We start from the raw sequence: 21,233 nt of genomic DNA on the forward strand, positions 1-21,233 counted from the left end.
ATTACACTACAAAGTCTCTAATGTGAAATTTTTATTATTACACTATTTTAGTCAGCACTTTGTTAACAAAATCATAACTGAATTCAAGAAAATTGATCCCCAATCTCACATTATTATTTTTGTTGGTTTGGGAGGGTCTAGAAAGTAAGGAGTTATGGAAACCTAGAATTCTGTTTACTTATTCTCTCTGCTTTGTTCCTCTTTGCTTCTTTTCAACTTTTCCTCTGCAATCACAAGGACTGGAAACATGCTTTTTATGAAAAATGAGATTCCTAATGATTTCTTGATATTTAGAGCTTGATCTTGAAGAAAAACACAGAAGACTAAGAAATGGTGTTGAAATCTAAAATCAACTATTTTTCAGTATTTAGGCAACCACATGAATAATGAAGAACAGCAAATGTAAAGGTTTACAAATACAGTGAAAACAACCGTTCACTAAGAATACATATTAATATTTTGTCTTTCCAGTATTCCATCAGCTTTTTCAGTAAAACAACATGCTGCCTTTGCTTAAAAACAAGCTAATCATTAGGCAGCAGCAGTTCAGTTTTGAAGCTCAAAGTACTGTCTGAGCAATAAAAAATATATATATATTTATTTAATATATTTATCTCATTGAAGCAGAGAGACAAAATCAACTTTAGAAAAATGTATAAATGCAAGCAAATAAAGGAATGAATCTAATCTGACTTCAGATGCGTATAGTGAACATTGTTTTGTGTAAATATAATAAGAAAATAACCTACAAAAGAAATGCAAACATTTACCCAAGTTTACTGCTAATACTTTATCCAGCATCTGAATGATAAATAATGTCACCAAACAAGCATTTTCTTACCACTACTTTGTTTATATATTTTGATCAGCATCCTATATTCAGTTGAATCCTTCCTGGCTCTGTTTATCATTCATAGCAAGGTTGCATGGGTAATTTATACATGTTCATTTTATCCAGTAGAAGATGTTCTCTTGAAGCTTCACATCCATATGGTGTTTCAGTGGTGACTGTATGACTGAACATACAGGTAGAGGCTTGTGTCTGTTACTCCCAGGTCCCAGGTTTCCTGACCTTTATTTCTTCTGCTTTGCATCTGTATTTGAGCATGTGAGTGAAAGAGAATTGGAATATTGTACTTTGGAACTCAGTGTGTTTGTTGACTCTAATGAGAGTTAATTTTTAAAAGAGAAAGAAATCAAACTGATTATGATCTACTAGCTTATAGGGTTAAAACAACCATAAGCATCAAGGCAGAGTTAAACAAAAATTACACAGTACCAGTGTGATAGAAAAAGCTCAGTCATGTTTCTCTATACTCCGCATTATATGACATTCAGTATACAGCAAATGTTTCTACAGAATTTATCTCACATTGTCAAATACTCTCTGTGACGAGTACAGAAATGTTACTAGGTTTCATAAAAATTTCTGATTAACACATTTTTAAGCTTAGTCATAGAAGCCTCGATGGATATTTGTGTTACAGAATATATATGTCACTTGTTCCCTAATTCATTACAGAGCTATGAAAGATTACCTGAATAGAAGAAGGCATATACACTGTCAGCTAACAATTTAAATCATTTGGACCAAACCTCTAATCTTTGAAAGTCAAAGTTACAAGCTGAATAGCTTTTGGACAGGGTTGCTAAATACATAGAGATTAGGCTGTATTGGCTTCATTTTTTTTATAAGAGGTATCTTCTATATTTGTATGAGTGTTTACTGAGTTATCCTATTTTCATATATATTCAGTTATTTGTATGTAAATGTATTTTATTCATACAGGTTAATTAGTCACCATTTATTTTTCTGTTTAAAATGCATCCATGAACTTTAGGGTTGATTAATGACCTAATAAATAATTTATAATAAATAATTACGGTATTCAGTTTTTAGAAAATCCATAAACCATCATTTTTATGCAGCTTATTTTATTGAATAATTAACAGATTTTGGCTTACAGACTTTGTTCCATTCACAAACTAAATTTGTCAAATTATTTATTGTATTTGGAGGACATAATTCTGGGCTGAACATATCTCACACTGGCACTTTATGTAAAGATTAGGCTATCATCCTGGTTGGAGGAAATGATTAAAGATGCAGTATAACTGAGATCATGACTATAGAGTAGATTGGCTGAAAATGTATTGGTCCATTAGAGAGCAAGAAGAACATGAAGCAAATGGCTAGTGGTGAAGGTCAGGAACTTTTTGATGCCAAGATTCAGAAAGGTTAATAAGAGCAAAAGAGCAGGAGCAAGAACTGGTTAGTAGCATTGGGAGGAAGCTTTGTATTATTTACAACTTAGTAAGTAAACCACTGTTCTGAAGGAGGAAAAAGCATTGAGAAAATGTTCATAGGGGTCAAGCTTGCTTGTCTGGGGAAAATGAAGCAAATTGGAGCAAAATGGTCAAATTACTACTTGTGCTCATTTGCAGTTCTCATATGTGTGAGCAACTTATCTGGGCCCCATGAAACTCCTTTGAGAATTAATTTTGGCCTCTGAGTTTCTTTAAATGTCCAATAGTGGTCAGAACTTGATGAAGGCCCACATATTCTTTAAGTCAAATGAAGACTGTGGAAACTGATATGTCCTTAAAGAATATGACATCCAGTTAAATTGCATGGTGTATATTTCAGAATGGCCATGGGAAACACCCCCGCTCTTTCTTCTTCCCATCTCCCCCAGCTGCTAGTGCTGGAATATTTTATGGAATATTTTAGACTGCCACATGGATTCTACATATAAATTCCATAATTTAATGGCGCAGTATTCTGGTGTAGACTATTAGCATAGTAGCTCAAGCCAAGATACAAAAGCAGAACTTAACTGATGGCTTTTTTAACCATGACAATATTGGGCCACAGAACATCATCTTTTTCATGGTTTTGCAACTAATCATTCTAACATGACATACAAAACCTAATGCCTGCTTTATGAAAAAATGTAGCTAAGTGCAAGATAATATTTCTTCCTTTTAAGTCATATTAATAAATGAGTGTAGCAGTTACTGTAAGTGATCCAAACCACTCCACTTACATTGGCTCCTTTGCAACTAAGCTTTTCTACCAAGTCTACTCTAAGAATTCTGTGATGTGGATTCTGCTCTCACTCACAACAGGGTACCTAAGGACAGGCTGTAGCTCACGACTCTGCATGCCACAACTCTTCCTTTTTACTTTTTTTTTTCTGTGTCAGTGCACGGTGGTGGAGAGAAAGCAGGAGTTTCCCTATATGCTGATTTCTGTTTTGTATGATGCATGTAAAAGATGAGTAGAATTGTGGACCTTTCTGGGATGGGAGCAGAGGGGTTACTTCCTCAGTTCTCTCCATGGGGTTTCCAATGAGTCAAAAAAGAAAAGAATTATCAAGAGAACTATTCTTCTGTCCAACAGAAGTTGCAGGATGTGTGAGAAGGATTAGGCCTCATGTAGACTATTAGTTCTGCTAACACTCAGTGAAGGGTAAGACCCTCATTTTCCAATCTTTTCTGTGACAAGTCCAAAAAGCAGTCAGATTTTCTATGTATGTGATCCTTCACAGCTAAAGCAATGTTGCATGTCGGTCTGGTGTGAAATACAGGGAGATGTTCTCTGTAAGGAAGCTATCATAAAATCAGTCAATCTAAATCAGACCAAATGTTCAGTGCATAGAAATTTGTGTAGGACTGCATCGTATTTATGACCCTTGTTCTACTTGTAGGTCTACAGGTGGCTTGTGAGCAACTCATTTTTTGCAATTAAAGAAGAGATACTTCAGCAAGGTGAGTATGGAAGATACTGGAAATTAGTCACCGATAGCTGCCAGTAGTGAATGCCTAGGGAAGAGTATAAGACTAAGGAAAGCGAATAGTGGTATTTCTGCAGAACACTTACCCAGCAATCAACAGCTCAGAAACTTCCTGAACATGTCTTTACATTTAATAACTCTATAATGTAATTTTCTTTCTGAGACTCTGATTCCTTGTTCTTGAATATTTGAAAAGCTTAGCATCCACAAAACCTGGCAGCAAGGAGTTTCACAGCTTAGTTACCTGTGAGAAGAATCGCCTCCTTCTGTTTGCGTTAAATCGTCCATCTGCTAGCTGCATTTCACACCACCTTTCTTTTTATTACAGTAGTATCCCCAAAATACACAGCTACACTGCATGTTGCTTTTGTTTAGGCTATCTGTATCTCTTGCTTTGATGTGCATCAATGTATTTGCCACTCAGAAATTATGGATGTTCAGTACTTAACTACCACTGCAGAAGACTAACCTAATTGCCAAGCCACACATTCATCTGCAGTCCATTTATTCTTTCGCAGATATCTTTTCTTTCATTGCAAGAACAGTTACCTCAAGATTAGATTTAATCAGAAGAGGGCAGTGTTTCATTAATTTTGACAATCAGCTTCCCAGCTTTTACTACTCTTTTCATGGTTCAGCTTGTGGGGCCTGAGAACATTCTCTGACTCTGATTTGCTTTTCAACTCTGCATGCTGTTTAGCTTCCAGAGTATGATATAAGCAGTTTTACAAGTAATGAACACATTTTTCCTTAAGTTAATTAAAAATAATAACTTTAACTACAACACCTTGTATTCAAAAAGATAACATCCTTGGGGAATTTTACTAGATCCTTGCGGAATTTTACTAGAGCACAGGCAGTTACCACATGCAGTTAAAATAAACTGCATAACGGTATGCATAGGAATGCATCTCATTTATAAACCTTCCATTTTTAGGTCTGCAAAATGTCTCACCTGATAGCTGGTGACCTACTGATTTTTTGCAAGTAAAGGAACAAAGGTAAGTATCGGAGAATGCAGAATATTGTAAAATCCTGGAACTGTCTCTTCCAATATGTTTGCAACTAGAATTACTGTGAGTGGGAAAACTGAAACGTGGCCCTGGACCCTGAAATAATGCACATATGTGTTGTGTGTACATATGTGAAAATATACACAGTTCTGTGTCTATTTGGAGCTACATTGTTTCAAAGGGCACATTAGTCACATATGTATGTCTGCTTGCAAGGAAAAAGACACTATTTCTGAAAGAAGTAGTTTGAGTATTAGGATGAAATTGTGGGGGTTTTGGTTGTGTATTATGATTGTTATTGTTTTATCAAACTACGTTCCTGGAATTTACCTATCACCACAAGAAACTTATTTGCTTGAGTGGGTATTTTTGCTAGCCTTCTAAGTTTTGTTAGTTTAGTTTTCAGCTAAAAACTGCAGAATCATTTATGCCCACAATGGATCTATATCTATTAGATCACAGCATATTTGAACATCAATGTAGTAACATGAGAGCATTAGAGAAAGCAGTTGAACACAATGCCAGATCTGTAGGAGAGGATGGTATCCTGATACCCATTCTGAATCTCACAATACAGAAAAGTCTCACAGCACAAACTCTTAAGGTGCATGAAGAAAGGTATTTCTGTGGTATTTATCCATTTATTTCCAGATTCTGGATGGTATTGCTTTCTTTTTAAAGCTATGGAGCACTTTCAGAGGACTAGCAAGAGGTTCTCCCTATTTAGTATTGTTCTTCCATCTTTACATTTTTAATATCTCCAGCTGAGAAAAGTGACACCCTATTTAAAGTGAAAACATGTACAGAGTTTGCTGAGAGCAAATTAAAAACATAAGCATAAAGTTAAAGAAGTATCACAATAAATGTTGAAGTGCACATCATACCTGATCCTAAATGTGTATCTTAGTTTAATTACATTATTGGATTTTAAAAAGTGAATGTATCATATGATATATTTTTATCTCTATAGGTTCATATGTATCTCCTTTAATACTGTGTTCAATTCAGTGCTTGCCAGACAGTAACAACAATGCATGTGAAAAATGTAGTCAACTATTCTTGAACATCACATTACAAATGAAGTCTGACAAACTCAGAGTAAAATACTGACAAATGCTGTCAGCATATAGGTCTGCTGAATATGAATCTAGGTCAAATGCTTCTTGCCCTGATTCACACTGATGATTAAAATATATAATACATTAATGCTGAGAAATAGACACCACCAAGAATCTATGGCAGGCATAGTCTGGAACATTTAGAATAGACTAAGGGGCCTATCCGCATGGTATGTCCTCCTTGAATGAGAGCATTTACAAAATTGCCTCAAAGGAGTATGCCAGGTGTGTATGACAATGGAATTATTGTGCTTGTTTCTAAAAAAACACTGCAGCGTTCCAAGATCCACTGTCTTTCTAGAGTACAGAAGGAGAAAGTGGGATTTCAGTACTTGAGAAATTGCATGTAATTTAAGTGTCTCAGCACAACTACTGGGGGGATTAGAGTTAAAGAGATATATACAATCATAACTGTAGAATTTATTTTGAATCCCTGCTTATGAATCCCTAGCTATGAACCACTAAACATAATTTCTTTTTGGATGGGAGGAAGTATATGAATACATGTGAAAAAAATGATGGATGATAAAGAAGAGAACACTTATTACATGCCATCATCTGTAAATTTTCAGTTAATCCACACATATCTGTCTAGTTTGATATCCATCTACGCATCTACCTATCTATTTAAAAAAAAACCACCACCTTTCTTGTTGCTTGGGTTTTTCTTAAAGTCCTGGCTACTGGAGCCTAGTAATTCTTCTTCATGTACTTTGTAAAAGTGAATTTCATGTTCTTATGGCTGCATAGGATAGTTTGAAAGCATAAAGCGAAATGTAATCCAAAAGTGTACAAGCTAGAGACACAGGAAACCCAACATTTAATGTATAGTTATTATTCTGAAGGAAAGGGAGAGAAAAAGAAATTGACTCTTTTTTTTTTCTTTTGGAACAAGTAAGTTGTCAGTAAGGTATACCAGAGAATTATTTCTATCTTCTGTACCAAAAGCTTTCTTCCCAGCTCCTACAATCTGGCCATGATATACTATTCTTAATAGGACCATCCAGTAGTTTAATATGCAGTATCTTGAAATTTTTTATTGGCTATAAATTAAAACTTTCTAATAATGGAAGTAGCGCTGTGTGGTTTTTTGTTTTTTTTTTGGTTTCCCTGTGAATAATTTATTTTAAAGTTTGTTTTATCCTGGAAGCCAAGGAGGAGTCTGGAAAGTATTCAAAAATTCATAAAACTTTGCTGCTTTCCTTTCTTTTATTTATTTACTCTATATACCCCCAAATGAAGCTATTAGAATGAAGTCTTCAGACAACTCAGGTATTTCATTCAACCCAAACCTTAGTTTTCCTTACTTAAGTATAAAATTGGGTCTTTACTTTGGGTCATCAACAAGGCTGAAAGAACAGCCTTGTACAGACCTAATGGCAAAATACAATGTTACAGGTTTTCCACAGACATATAATGTGTAATATTAGCACTAAACTGTCCTGAGAAAAGACACTACAGTTATGACATTCTTGCTGAGTCATTAAACTAAGTTGAGGAGTCTACATATTGATCAACGTGGATCAATTCTAATGTTAAAACACCTGAACTGTATCATTTAACTTTTGGGACATTTTCTTACATAGCCATTTTTCCACTTTCTGATATCAGTTATAGCTGCACTGATCTTCTTTTAACCTGCTCTGTTTGGATGAACCATATTAGTTGTGCTTTACTCACTCTAGACTAAAACAACATGTCTTTGAAATAGATGTTTCTTCATCTTTTACAAAAATAAAATCCATTGTTACTTGAGTAAGAAAGCGCAGAAATTGAAAGAAATTCTGTAGATACCTCTTAGCGACACAATTCCCACAGACTTAGGATCCACACAGTCTTGTTTTCTTCTTTATCCTGTGTCTTGCCCCCATAGGGTCTACATGTAAAGTTGGCTTACGGCTTCTTTTACTCCCATTGCTATGGTGGGGCTCAAAAGGATTTCTCTTCAGTCTCTCCGGACCTCAGAGAACTTCTCTCCAACCCATCATTTGATATTCTCCCTTCTGGCACTCAATAGCATTTCTGTTATTTCCTCAAAGATTGACCTTTGCATGAACCAACTGGATTCCTCCCTAAAAAAAAAGGGGGGGGTATATTGATTTGCCATTTCACCATCAGTGTAACTGATTATAAGAAAGTGGACAGCACGGTAAATTCTGAGATTATATACTTATCAAGCACACTGAACATGCTTCAAAAGTGAAGTGCCTGGAGATGAAAAGGCATAGTTTGTAAGACAGCTACAGAGTTCAGAATGAAAAATGCAGAGAAAAAATCTTCTTTTACATACAGTCTTAAATAAAATAATACAATGAGAAGAAAATTCAAAGCAGGCATGACTATTCATTATCAGGCACAAACAAACAATTTATATGGGCCAAGATTAAGATCAGCCATCTTTCTATAACTGCATTTACTTTTCAAATATGTTTTGGTTTTAATACGTGATTTTAAAAAGGTTTAAAACATGCTTAGATAGAATTAGTTGTTCATATATTTTTAAATCAATGGAGGTTTGTTTAGTATTCTCACTTTATCGTTGTTTGTTCATAAGTGTAGTATTGTAATAAATACTCATAGTTCAGCGAACAAACTGCACGATCTGATGAGCCACCATATGCACACATGAAATAATAAAAACTGGATGTAGGATTCATCTTAAATATATGCTCTGCTATCTATTCTAAATCTGTCTTAAGTAGGGAAATATGTCCCCAAAATATATGTGATCAATCGGTCCATAGAAGGAGTCCCAGTTAGAGAAGTCCCAGTTCAGCTCTCCCAATGCTTTTACGAGCATGTCTTGTTCTTAGCAAGGTTTAGTGTGTTTATGTCGGCCTGGGTAGCGCTCCCCCTACCTGGAGCTCCCACGAGGGAGCTGTGCTATGCAAAATCCTAATCCACCAATTTTGTATAATCTCGGATTTCCTTTACCCTAAAGCTATGTCTACTCAGTCTTTTGCAGACAGACATAAACTTGCTCTGTCTGCCAGTTGTGATCCAGCTCTGAACTTGAAGTCAGTCTCTCAGCAAGGCTTATTAGCTTGGGCGCAGCACTGTACTGACAGCAGTTTCCAGTTCAGAGCTGGCTGGCATCCAGGTGAGTAGAAGCACAGGCAGAGAGACTTGGTTTGTCTGCAGGAAACCATGTGGATTTACTGTAAATAGGCTGAAGCACTTTTTCTCCCTTGGCCCCTCCAGTACGTTTTTAGAGTACAGACTGTCGCCTCATCACAAAAATGGGATTGGCCTGCACTGGTCACTAGAGTCACTGCTCACCCCTATGCTTTTTGTTAGTTTAAACACAGCACTTTTCTGAATGACAATATTATAGTGGATATTCTGGATGTTCAGAAGCACGTGCGAAGCATTGCATAAAGCATGCAGATTTCGTATACAGCTGTGAAGTAAGTTGCTGCTAGCACAATATGAGAAATACAATTCTCCCTACTTGCCTTAACATCTTTTTTTTTGCAGTTCTGTAGGCTCTGTAGTTTGCAAATGCTCTAGCATCATCCATTTCTGATTTTGCCACTGATAATTTTTCCGTGTCTACTTCAGCCTATTTTCTATCCCAGTTCTAGTGACAGTAAGGATATTCAGGCAAAATCTGAATGAACTTCTTCACTTTAAGCATCAAAATAAGAGAGCCAGTCAGCCAGTGAGATAGAGCTACAAGAAGCACAGCAAGGTGCAGAGACAGTTATCTGCCTTCAGCACGTTCTGTGGTCTCCAAGGCAGACATGGACTTGGCCAAAATACTGACCCTAATTGGTCTTCATTAGCAGAGCCTGAAAGAGGTGGGATGCTCAGCGATTATTAAAAGGTCTTCAGCTGTAATTTCTGACACAGTGTTTTTAAGTACCATGAGTAGAAAAGCCACATGTGCACCTGTGTATAGCTGCATCTCTGTATCTCTACATGACAAATATGTCACTTACACTTTGTGATCATTTTCAAAACATGCAGCTGCGGTCACATGTATGAAGGAAAACACACATTCAAGCAAAGGCCATATTTGAAAGTTTTCCTTGCTATGTCCACCAATAACATAATGGCGGTTACAAGGAGAAACAAACCAATATACAAAAGCCAAAATGAGAATTAAGCAAGAAAAGAAAATCTGTGGCTTTCCAGGGGAAGGCAACTTGAGCAGTAACAGAGACAATACAAATCCCTCATGCATGCATGCCAAAATTCTCATTCTTACCTACAATAGCTATTCCATTAAACGTAACTAATAATTTAGCTCAGGTACGTGCTCAGACTGGTTATGTGTTATGGCAGAAAAAGACATGTATATCAGAAAAAATAATTGTCTTCCCTTTCCACTCCCTGGAAACTTTGTACCTAACTAGGAGTCAGGCCAACAGTCAGCTATCATTCCCTGTGACTGGCAGTAAGGTTTTCTTCCTTTGGCACCCTGCTGCACAGCCGAATCCAAACAGTTCTCATTTTTCCCTTTGTTTGAGTCTGAGGTTTCTCTGATTTATTTTGAATTCTTTTTGTTTGCCTCAAATCAAGATCTGAAAATCAGAAAAGTCTCCCTGCATGTCCTGCTACGGCATATCTCCCATAGGCCGTGTTGACTATGAAGAGAAATAAACTCCTACCATCCTTTCCTTTACAAATTTGGGGCCTATTTCACTGCTACATGATTAGCAGATGTAATGAATCTCCATGGCTTTGAATCAAGATGATCAAGCTCTGAAGTGTCTTTTATTGATGACTAGAGTACTGCTAATGGATCGAATGTAGGTTTATGCTAAGCTAGAATTCTTTTAAGCTGAAGCATTTTAAAAAGCTGGAAAATAGATGCTAATGTCCCTAGAGTAAAGTCTGCAAATTTTTTCCTTAACTACAGAGCCATTACTGTATCTTCCCACTGACCTGAAGACACACAGGAACTGGTATGCTGATAAACAGAACCATTTTTACAGAGTCACTTTTCTGACTATAACAATAATATAAGATCTACTGTATAAAAATGTGTTGGGAAGCTAATTTTTCATTGACATGAAGTTTAATAACTAAAATATTTCTCATATAAATATACACATGTAAAATAAACAGACAGAACAACAGACCCCAGCAGCATATTACTAATTTTTATACAAAAATATATACACATGTACATTAAGTGCACTAAAATGCCATAAAAAGTATCTTGGGAATGGAAAAGAAAAAAGACACTTGTAGTCAGCTGACTATTTGTAGTCAGCAAATGAATAAGACAATAATATTACTGTCTTTACTAAAAGAGGTCTTTCCCATTGCATATTTTTCTTCTCAACGGATTTTACTTCAAAGAGGAATTACACATACAATTTTATTTTTTGGTTTAAATATTGCATGGATTTGTTATGAGGGTCTGAGTTTTGACAAACAGATTAGTAATCACTTTCTTGTCCCACCATTACAGGGCTTTTGGCCCTTATTTGCCAAGAGAACTTAGCCATGAAGGAGAAGTATTCAGCTGAATTAAGCTGTAATGAATGTAAAGACACTAAGGAAGAGTAAGCTCAAATAGGTTGATAGCTTTACATTAAGCTAATTCTGGAGGCAAATATGACTTGGAGTGAGGCTGAAAATCACTGAGGAAATTTTGGCTTTTCTAAATTATTTTGGATGGTTTTATTATTTTTATTTTTATTACTATAGGGCTGGGAAGACCTACAATTTTCTATAATGCTACATGGTAAGTAAACACACGCCAAATGTATGGCTTTTGACCCAGAGCTCTTACAATCACAGAAATATAGTTGTCAATATATAGATTTTATTCATGCAAATCCTTCTTTGCTTTCTTGAAAATACACCTTAGAAGATTAAAAGGAAAGAGGAACAGGTGCTAGGATTTGTTTTTTGTAGTAAAAGGAAAAAAAGAGCTGCTAAAAGCTCAGTAGTGTGGCTGATGGAAGCTTGAAATTTAATATTAAAATTAATAATTTTTAACATTAAAATTAACCGGTGCCTCAAGAAATATATCCCATATGATAAAAAGATAAAAAGATATAAACTCAGTAATACCTTGTTGCTCTGAAGTTAAAACACCAGAGCTGCCGACAGCGAAAGCCTTGCTCTATGTAAGGGTTTTTCTTGATGCTTGTTTCTATCTGAAGAATACATTTGGATCAAACTGAAGGACAGTGAGCAGCAGCAGCTTGAGACAAAGCTCAGTTTGTGCCAGGGTAAGTAAAAGAGGCTTGTTTTAATCCATGATGAAAAAGAAACTGGTATGAGAAACAGTAATTATGCCTGAATTATGAGCATTTTCTTAAATGAAGATCTAGAAATCTATATAAAGCAGTAAATTATGGCTTCTAAATGATTCTGTGGATAGTGCAAATGTGTCTACTCTTCTGCATTTGCATGTCCTAACATTTGGAGCTAGACAGCCATAAAATTTATTACACTTCTCCATAATTTCTCAGGGAGTGAGAAATCTGCTGTAACTGCTGAATTTAATAAGCTCAAATAAAAGCCACAGGTCTGAGCACTCATGAACATGTTCAGTGTGGACCAAGGTTAGGTGGCTTCTTCACTTCTCAAATGCAAATACCAGTTAAAGTACCGCTGAATGAAACAACAAAAGAGTCATTCCATTTAAACGCATGCTATCATATTTAAAACCAGCTATGAGTTTCTGTCACTGTATTATTTTAATCATTTATTGGTGCTCTCAAAATATATTTGGTAGAAAGTGAAGGTAACAAAGGACTTTCCTCTGTTCAGTGATGTCACTGGTCTTTATAATGGCTATATAGTAAAACAGTATCCAGTAGGAAAGGCATTAGATGAAAAACATGGAAACAGAGTCCAAATCTGTCATTATTTAGTTTGTAGAAACATAGTCTTTAAATTCCTTCAATATTTCTGTTGCGTCCTTCAGGTTAGGAAGAGGTTTATATATTCATTGGATAGGACAGAGCTTTCATATGACCAGACACAATTTTACTCTCACATGACTCTCACATGTTGTCTTTCTCTTTGTTTTACTTTGACTTTTTAAAATATTTCACCCTTTTAGAGTACTTGCTAACATAAATCTGTTAAAACTTCACTTTGATTCTCTGAATTCAAGCTTCTTTTTTAGAGTTTCTGTTTTGGGTGATCTCAGTTTTTGGTATAAAATAATTTTAAAAGAAGTATTTTGATTTCCTATTTCACTGGGTATAACTAAAAGAGAATCTTTAAAAGATAAAACACAGAACAAAAAATTGTATGACAGAGTCATTGTCTCTTAAAACCTTGAATGTCTTAGTCATATTTTATCCAGCTTGAATTAGCAGTCCAAAAACATGCTGTTTGTTTTCACTATGTTATTTACAGTAGCTCAGAGTGGTTGGTTTGTATTTTGTTTCATGTGACATAATTTATCAAAGCAATAGGTGGATATCAGTGTACTGGAAAATATGGTTTATGCTTGTTTGTTAATGCTTGTTCTTCTTTCTATCACATGTCACATTCTGGTTCAACACGCATATAGTGGCTCCAAAAACACAACATTAAGCAAGCTCGCAATTCAGTCATGCATGATCTCATATTGAGCATTACCTGTTTGGTTTTTTTTAGTTCATTGATTTCACAGTGAATTAGTAGCAGTACTTTACTAGAGATTATGTGAGTTTTTGTTCAGCAAGTTTAGCTTCTCCTTTGTTCATGTGCATGCATAACATGCATAGTTCACAGAAGCACTACTAAGTAAAATCACAGAATATAGAGATGTGCATCTATCATGGGGGGAAAATAGATCTAAAAACTTTCAACTCAGATGCTACCAATTTGACCATGATAATGAAGCTGCCAACAGAGAAGTAGAAAAGGTTTTGCAGTCTATGTTCCTGATCCTGCAAAGCAAAGTACTGACTGCGCTGACTTGCCCCAGGACCGTTGGAGGCTCATGGTGGTTAACACTTTGAAGGACAAAGCTTTTGGGGCAAGTTTAAAACCAAAATTTGAAACTTGGACAAATCTATTAAAAATATTTCCAAACTGCTGTGGCATGGATGATCACCAGCCATCCAGCAGAGTAGAATTTATGGATATTACTTGTATGGGGAGCAGCTTTTGATCTACTGATGGTAGCTTTATGATTTACTGTGTCCTGATCATCTGTTATGAAATGGTTGTTTCATGAGGCCTCTTACTGCTGTTTCAGTGTAATGTTAATTGGGTAAAAAAGAATTGCTGTTTGTAAACTCCTGTCAAGGTATTGTGAGATCTGGAGACATGGTGTCATTAGTGTATTATGTGATATATTTGTATGGGTTTTCTCCACTGGCCAGCCTAGGTTAGAGAACTAATATTGACTGTAGAAAAAAAGGAAATAGAAACCTACTCTTATTTACTGAGGCCAAATGACTAATATTTACAGCTTGTCTTAATGCTTGGAACTGTGTTTTATGTCTGCATTTTGGTGAACACTTTTATCCTCTGGAGAGCACCAATATATTTTGGATGATAGGAGCTGTTTTGTTACTTTGCAGCCTTTGTTTTAACCATTACACACCCTTCTTTGTATCATTTCAGCATGTGATATTTTCCTCCCATTGTAAACTTAGGAGAACTGGCAATTCCTGTTTATTTAAAAAATATGCTTCAATCACTTCTCACCTTCTCCTCTGGAGGCTTTGTACAGTTCTAAATCATGGTGGTAGTCAGCATTTTATGTTACAGCTCTACCAGTTTTTCAACAGTGTCATGGTTAGACATCAAGGATTGGATGTATATGCCAAATATGTTTTCACAAATAATAGTTTTAATATGATTGCAGCTGCATGAGTCAAGCAACTGTAGCCAAAAGGTTCTTTCTCCATAAAAAACAGTGTAAACATCTTTTTTACAGGCCACATTATACAATATTTCACCTGCTTTCACAAAAGCATTCTACAGATTCAGCAGGGCCTTTTTCTAGCATTTTTTCACATTATATTTAAGATTATTCCCATAGTCAAACAATATTGTCTTACTTATAAAAACATTGTGCATTTGAGAGGTTCCATTAAAAAAACAGAAAATAAAAGCGGGTTGCTTTGAAGGATAAGCCTGTGGTGCAGCCTAATGTAAACACAAATCCAGATGTTTCAGCAAACTAATGTGAAGAAAAACTCTATAGTCTTTATTTACACTTTATAGCAAATATTTTACTAGGAAGAAGCAAAGAATGTTGACATTTCACCACTTAGACCCCAGTCAGAACAATGTCCTGAATGCCAAAATGTCAACAGTCTTTGTAAAGTTTTCTTCACGTCAGCATGCTAGGACACACATCTGGTATCTCGCTTGCTCATTTTTCTTTGCTGCTGGCTATTAAATATACGAAAATGGGAAGGCAAGATAACTCTCACTTCTCTCAGTCAGCCATCTGCGTTCAGCTGCCTGTTCACCTAGTTGGAAAAAAAAACAAAACAGTCTTCTTCAGGTGCATAGATTATTTGCAAAAATCCTTGTTTATTATCTGTGATCTATAATTACTGTACATTCCTTGTAGACTATGTGTAACCTTACTATAATCTATATTCCTTATTATAATCTATAATTATTATAGATTACAAGCAAAATACATTTTATCTGTCCATCTTTGTTTTAATCTGCATGATCAGATCCTGGTCAATACTGTAAGATGAAACCAGTTTCATGGACATGCATTTGGAAATAGGCTGAACTGCATGCTCCAAAGCTATTAGAGAAACACTTCAGTTATCGGTTCCATTTCTCACAAAACTTGCACAAAACAGCCATTTACCTTTTACAGGGACATCTGGTAGCAAATCAAGACTGTCTCCCTGACCCAAATCTTTACCGTTTCAAAGAGCGTGTGGTGGCTTTCCTGCCTTGCTCTACTTCTACAGTGGCAGACTCAAAAGATTGCAGTACTGATTCAGGACTACATTTTGTCTCCTGGTTTGAAGGAGAAGAAAGAGGAAGAACTTTTGGATTTTGTATGACCTGTGAAAATGAAGACCCAAAGATTGGTTTCTTTATCCAGCTTGTGGTTATGAATTCACTACCTTTGTTTACATTTTCCCTGATAATTTGACAACCTGAACAACCTAATAATAACAACTGGGTTTCCTAAAATTCCCTATTCCATTTGCAAACAGAAGTTGAAAGAGCCCCCAGGAATCCATTATTGTGCTGGTATAAATTGTTCTGAATTAGCTCCCAGGACTCATTCCTCTTTTAAGTGTGGGAAACTTCCAGGAAGAGAAAGAGATGCAATCATGGCAGTTTAAGTTTATTTCTAGCATACAGGATATAGAAAACGTTATGAGAAATATCTACCTTTGTCTCCCTTAGAATTTAGTTAACAGCTGTTTCACTTTATGAGGCTGCAGTTTGTAGAAAATCCTATGTAAAGTACTCTTTTTTTGAACACAATTTTCTGTGTGAACTAGCTGAGCTAACAAAAAAAAATCCAACCCCAAAACTGAAATTAAAACAAAAACCCACAGCTTCATACCAAAGATAGCATTATGATTTAAGATTTATGACTTGGCCTAAAATGTATCCTGTGAATGCTGAGTACTAAAATCAGACAGTTGCTCTCCTGTGAAAAAATCTAAATGGTTATATTTTCCTTTAAATAGAAACTGTCTGGATGCCTAAGGGGAATGTATCCCATCTGGTCCACAACTCAGGGAAGTAAAGATGTAATGTATGTAGTGGCATATTGGGCCACATCAAACTGTAATTCTGCAGTGTTAAGACACTTTCAAGGTAAGTGTAAGTAAAAGTAAAGGAAAGTAAAAGTAAAACCCAACTGAATTAGATATTCTAAAAACCCACCATGCTTCACACTCTGGAAAGAAAATATGAATTCTTAGGGATTTTGTGAATTGGGTATAGTATCAGCAGGAATACTAGTACCATTTATTCAGTAGTGTGCAGCACAGGCAAATAATTTAGCGTGTCAAATTTTATATTTCTGTATAAATTCTACCTCTATATATTTCTATCTCTATCTCTGTACATTTCTATCTTGTGATATTTTATCTTCTATCTTGTGATAGTGTACATGAATAGCATACAGTCACAACTGTTACCATGAAGTGAATTTGCTTTCAGCAGACTCTGACCTCTCTCTTACAGCAATCATTTTAATTGAAGTTAGAAGACTATAAGCAATAAGATACAAATTTTTTCTTAATTTTAGTCCTGTAGTCCTATACACATTGATTTTCATCCTTCTACCAGTACTGCTAACAATTTTGAAGTGTGATGTAAGTGTTGTGATACAGTTTCAGCAGAACTCAAAACAGTGTGAAAATTTTTATCAAGTTGTTTGAATATCAGAAAATATGTATTATTTCTTCTGCTTTTTCAAAAGTTGATCTATTTGCAGAAAATAGAATGATATCATTTTCCTTATGCTTATGTTTTGTCAGGCGCTCTGACATTAGTCCAAGGCTTAAAAAGCTTTGGTGCAGCATACAATTCCCAATGAATAAGCACATTGTATTTTAAGAGAAATGTGTTATATTGAAAAGAAATACATGTACATGCAGTAAGATATTTTTTCATAACTTGTTGAATAAAATGGATACTTTCTCTTAAAAGCAGTTTTCAAAGGAACTTTGTTTCTTTCATTTAAAGGTATCATACCCAGCACAACTTATTTAAAGAAAAATGTGTATCATTTTAGTTGTTATTATAAATTATGATTACAAATACATACCAAAGTGACGTTTGATTATCTGTAATGGGAAAATCTATGTTGTCTTTACATATGTGGAGTGTGCTTAGTAGCTCAAACTCTAATTAAGTAGAATATTCAGGTTCTGTGAGGACAGGAATTGGGGCCCTAAGCATAGAAAGATTTATACATGTGCTTATTTTTGTACTTTTGAGTTGTTCTTGGCTTTCACTTGGGCTACACAAAGAGTGCTTGTTTGTTTTTCTTGTTTACTAGACTTTCTTTTCTTTTTTAGCACAAAGGGTAGGTTTTATCTCAGCTTAGTTATCTAAAAGTTAGGCATCATGTTAGGCCTCCTTGAGTCTGACAGTGAAACATACTGTTTATACTCTGTAGGTGTGTATGTGCATGTAACTATATATGTGCATGTAGTCCAGGTTCAAACTAACTTTTTTGGATGCCTTAGTTCTCCCATCACCCTCACTGTGGTGTTCACCTCTGGTTGAGCCAATTACTTTAACTTGTAGCTTGTCAGGTGCTCCTTAGACCAGATGTCAGCTTTCTGTTCAGATTCTTCGCCTCTCTCCAGCTCCATTCTAATCCATAGTGCCGTGCACTCGATACAGCAGTTCTGTGTACTCCCTTTCATCAAAATTTTGACTGAAACACAATCTATTTGAAGTCAAGTATTACAGCCATAGCCTGTGTCTCTGAATGTTTCCAACAGGACTGTCTTGGACTGCCTTGTAGGGAAACAGGAGCAATTTTGTTTCAGGCTCCAGCCACCATGTTTGGTGGCTATGACTATGTGAGGGACTAAATTTATTTCCTTTGTTGTTTGCCACCCCTCCTCCCCCCAGGTGTGTCAATCCTTTTTCCTGCTGGGCTCAAAATGGACTCTATACCATAAAAACTCAAGCTCAAAACTTTGTTTTCCTCCTGGTCCTCTTTCCATGGCTGTCCCGAGAGATGATTTTTGACAGCAGCAGCGAAGAAGGATGGTAGCCAAATGCTGTTCACACTGTGGCCACTTCTCAAGTTGGTGTTCCAGGGTGCAACTGCAGCGTGTCTTGCACATGGATAGTAAAGACTATTATGATTAGAGATGAGATTTCTGGGGATATCTGGCAGCAGAATGAAGGTGTGACCTTAGCAAGAGCTAGCATACCTGTATGAGCCTGATTAGCTAGTAAGGTGATAGCAGTGAAGACCTCAGGGCATAGATTTTGGATCAGCCCAACACAGGAGCCCAGCTGTTGGTGCATGCTAAATAATATGCACAACCAAATCTCTGTTGTTATCCACACTAACTGTTCCTGTTGCACCATGCTTTAGTTTTGTACAAAAGTGAGTTCTAGGCTTGCTGTAGTTTTAGTGTGTTTCTTACATATGCCAACCTCACATCTCCCTGTTGGGGAAGGCATTGACAGCCCTCAAGACACTGACAGCCCTTCTGTCCCCTTTGCCATTAGAGTTCCTTTCTTCCTAGGACCAGGAATGGGGAAGGATAAACTTTAACAGTCTTTCTGGAGTTAGGTTAAAAAAAGTTGCCATTTACTAGTATGCCCCCTCCCTTCTCAAAGATCCTTGGTATTCTTAGCTGTCAATCTTTTGTTTGTTGTGGTCATTACTCATTGTTCATTTGCTGATGGGTTCATCCCACAAGAGCTCCCTTTGATTTAAGGTAAGAGATGAAAGAGGCCAGCTACGTATCTTTTTCATAAAAATGAACAGCATATAGTTAATTCCCTTCTTTGCCACAGAAGCCTTCCTCACTTCGAAGTTCTGACATCACTGTTGGTCATCCTCCTTATACATCCTATAATGTATCCCACCAGCATCACATTTAAATAAGTTAAGCAACCCTAGCAAATTTAACATAAGCTGGCTAATTGGCTACTTACCTGCTCCTCCTTTTTAAGCAGAACTGTTGTAGCACCACAGCAGTAAAGCAGGTGGCTGGCTGCCATTCCTCCCACTCATCCGAAGATGCTAGTCTGTGTGATTGCCAATGCATCTGAAGTACATTAATTCATTTTAATAACAGTGAGGACTGCCGTACTTGGCAGTACTACTACCACACAATTTCAAAATGTCACAGGCTCATTTAAAACCATTTGAATGATGTATTATCAGAAAAGAAGTCTTGAGAGTTACTAAATTTAACCACAAGTGCTAGAGTTCCAGGAGGAGAGCCCAGACTGCGTGAAGCCCAGCAACAAATGGGCATGTTACACCATGCATGTCCAGTGACTGTTTCCAGAAAGCTCACTGCAGTCATTATGATTGCATAAGCAAACTGATGTGGATTTGCTTGCTTGCTACAGTTACAGCAAAAAAAAAAAAAAAAAGCATTAAACTCTATCAGATATTTTTGCCTGTATAGACAAGCCCTGAATCATGCAAGATCAAGCGCTGTGTAAGTTAATCAGTGATTTCTAGTGAAAGGCATTTTGTGTATTTCCCGGATAATTCAGAGTAGAGGACTAAGAATACACATCAGTAACTTGAGGAGAAAGATCGCCTGTTAGGCTATAATTTGCAAGAATCAGACATGTGCATTCAATCTTCCATGTTTCTTAATACTTATTTTGGAGGAAGCTTCTTTAATTCTTTACAGTTCCCTTATTCTTTGGACAACAGGGAAGAAGATACTCAAAGCTGTGCCTATCTATCTTCTCTACATGTAGAGTAGAGCTGCATATGATCAGGATGTCAGCAAGACTGATCTCCTTTTGTTTGATTCCTTTCTTTGGCACCTTCACCTCGTCTTTTCTTCCTTTTGTCCACTCCCTATATTCCCTCTGCTTGTCATAACTGCAAGAAGGTCAGAAAATTTTCAGTGTGTTTTGTCATCTATTAAATAACACTATTGATGTTTTCCTATTTCATTGCTAATATTTACAAAGTATTTTATATTTGCAGGGTTTTGTTAAGGTCTTGGCAAATTGGACATCTCAGCTCAAGGACCTGCTTCTAACCTTGTGCTTTGCCTACAGTATATTTTAGGAGGAAGTAATGATCAGGTTTCCCACACTCAATAGTGTGCCTTCCTGTAATTAAAATTAGATTATTTTTCAAATACAAAACTTAGTGTAAAAAAATGTTTTTACTCCCCATCTGTGTGTCTTTTAGATGATTTTGAGATCTGTTTGAAGATTTAAGTCATCATAAAGCATGGCAAAATCACATCAAAAGTGTTAAAAATTGTGGAATAAAACCTCTTTTAAAACCTCTTTTAAAACCTCTTACCACTTTTGTAACTATGGGTATGTGCATTTAAAATTTCATAACTTATGCAACTCTATTCCTGCTTTTTATTTTCTGACTATCTAAATGCAGTACAACTGATCACATGACAATAAATAGCAGGGCTAATTTTGTAGTTACTTTTTTCCTTTAAATTAGAAAATCCATAAATCTGTAAGGATATTGTTTATAATCTCCAAAATTACTTGGTAAATTGAGGTGAAACACTAAAAACAAATGAGTAAATTTCTGCCCATGTTTTTGGTCATGGAGCCTGCACCAGATCACAGAAATAGAGACAGTATTTGAACGCTGGGGAAAGATTTTTGACAGTTTTGTGAAGAATTCGCAGCCTGAGGCTGGATGGCATTTTATTGACGTTTGCCCTAAATAAGTTACTTGAATATTTACTGTGATT

Source organism: Apteryx mantelli, chromosome Z, assembly GCF_036417845.1.
Source record: "Apteryx mantelli isolate bAptMan1 chromosome Z, bAptMan1.hap1, whole genome shotgun sequence".
Classification (NCBI taxonomy): domain Eukaryota; kingdom Metazoa; phylum Chordata; class Aves; order Apterygiformes; family Apterygidae; genus Apteryx; species Apteryx mantelli.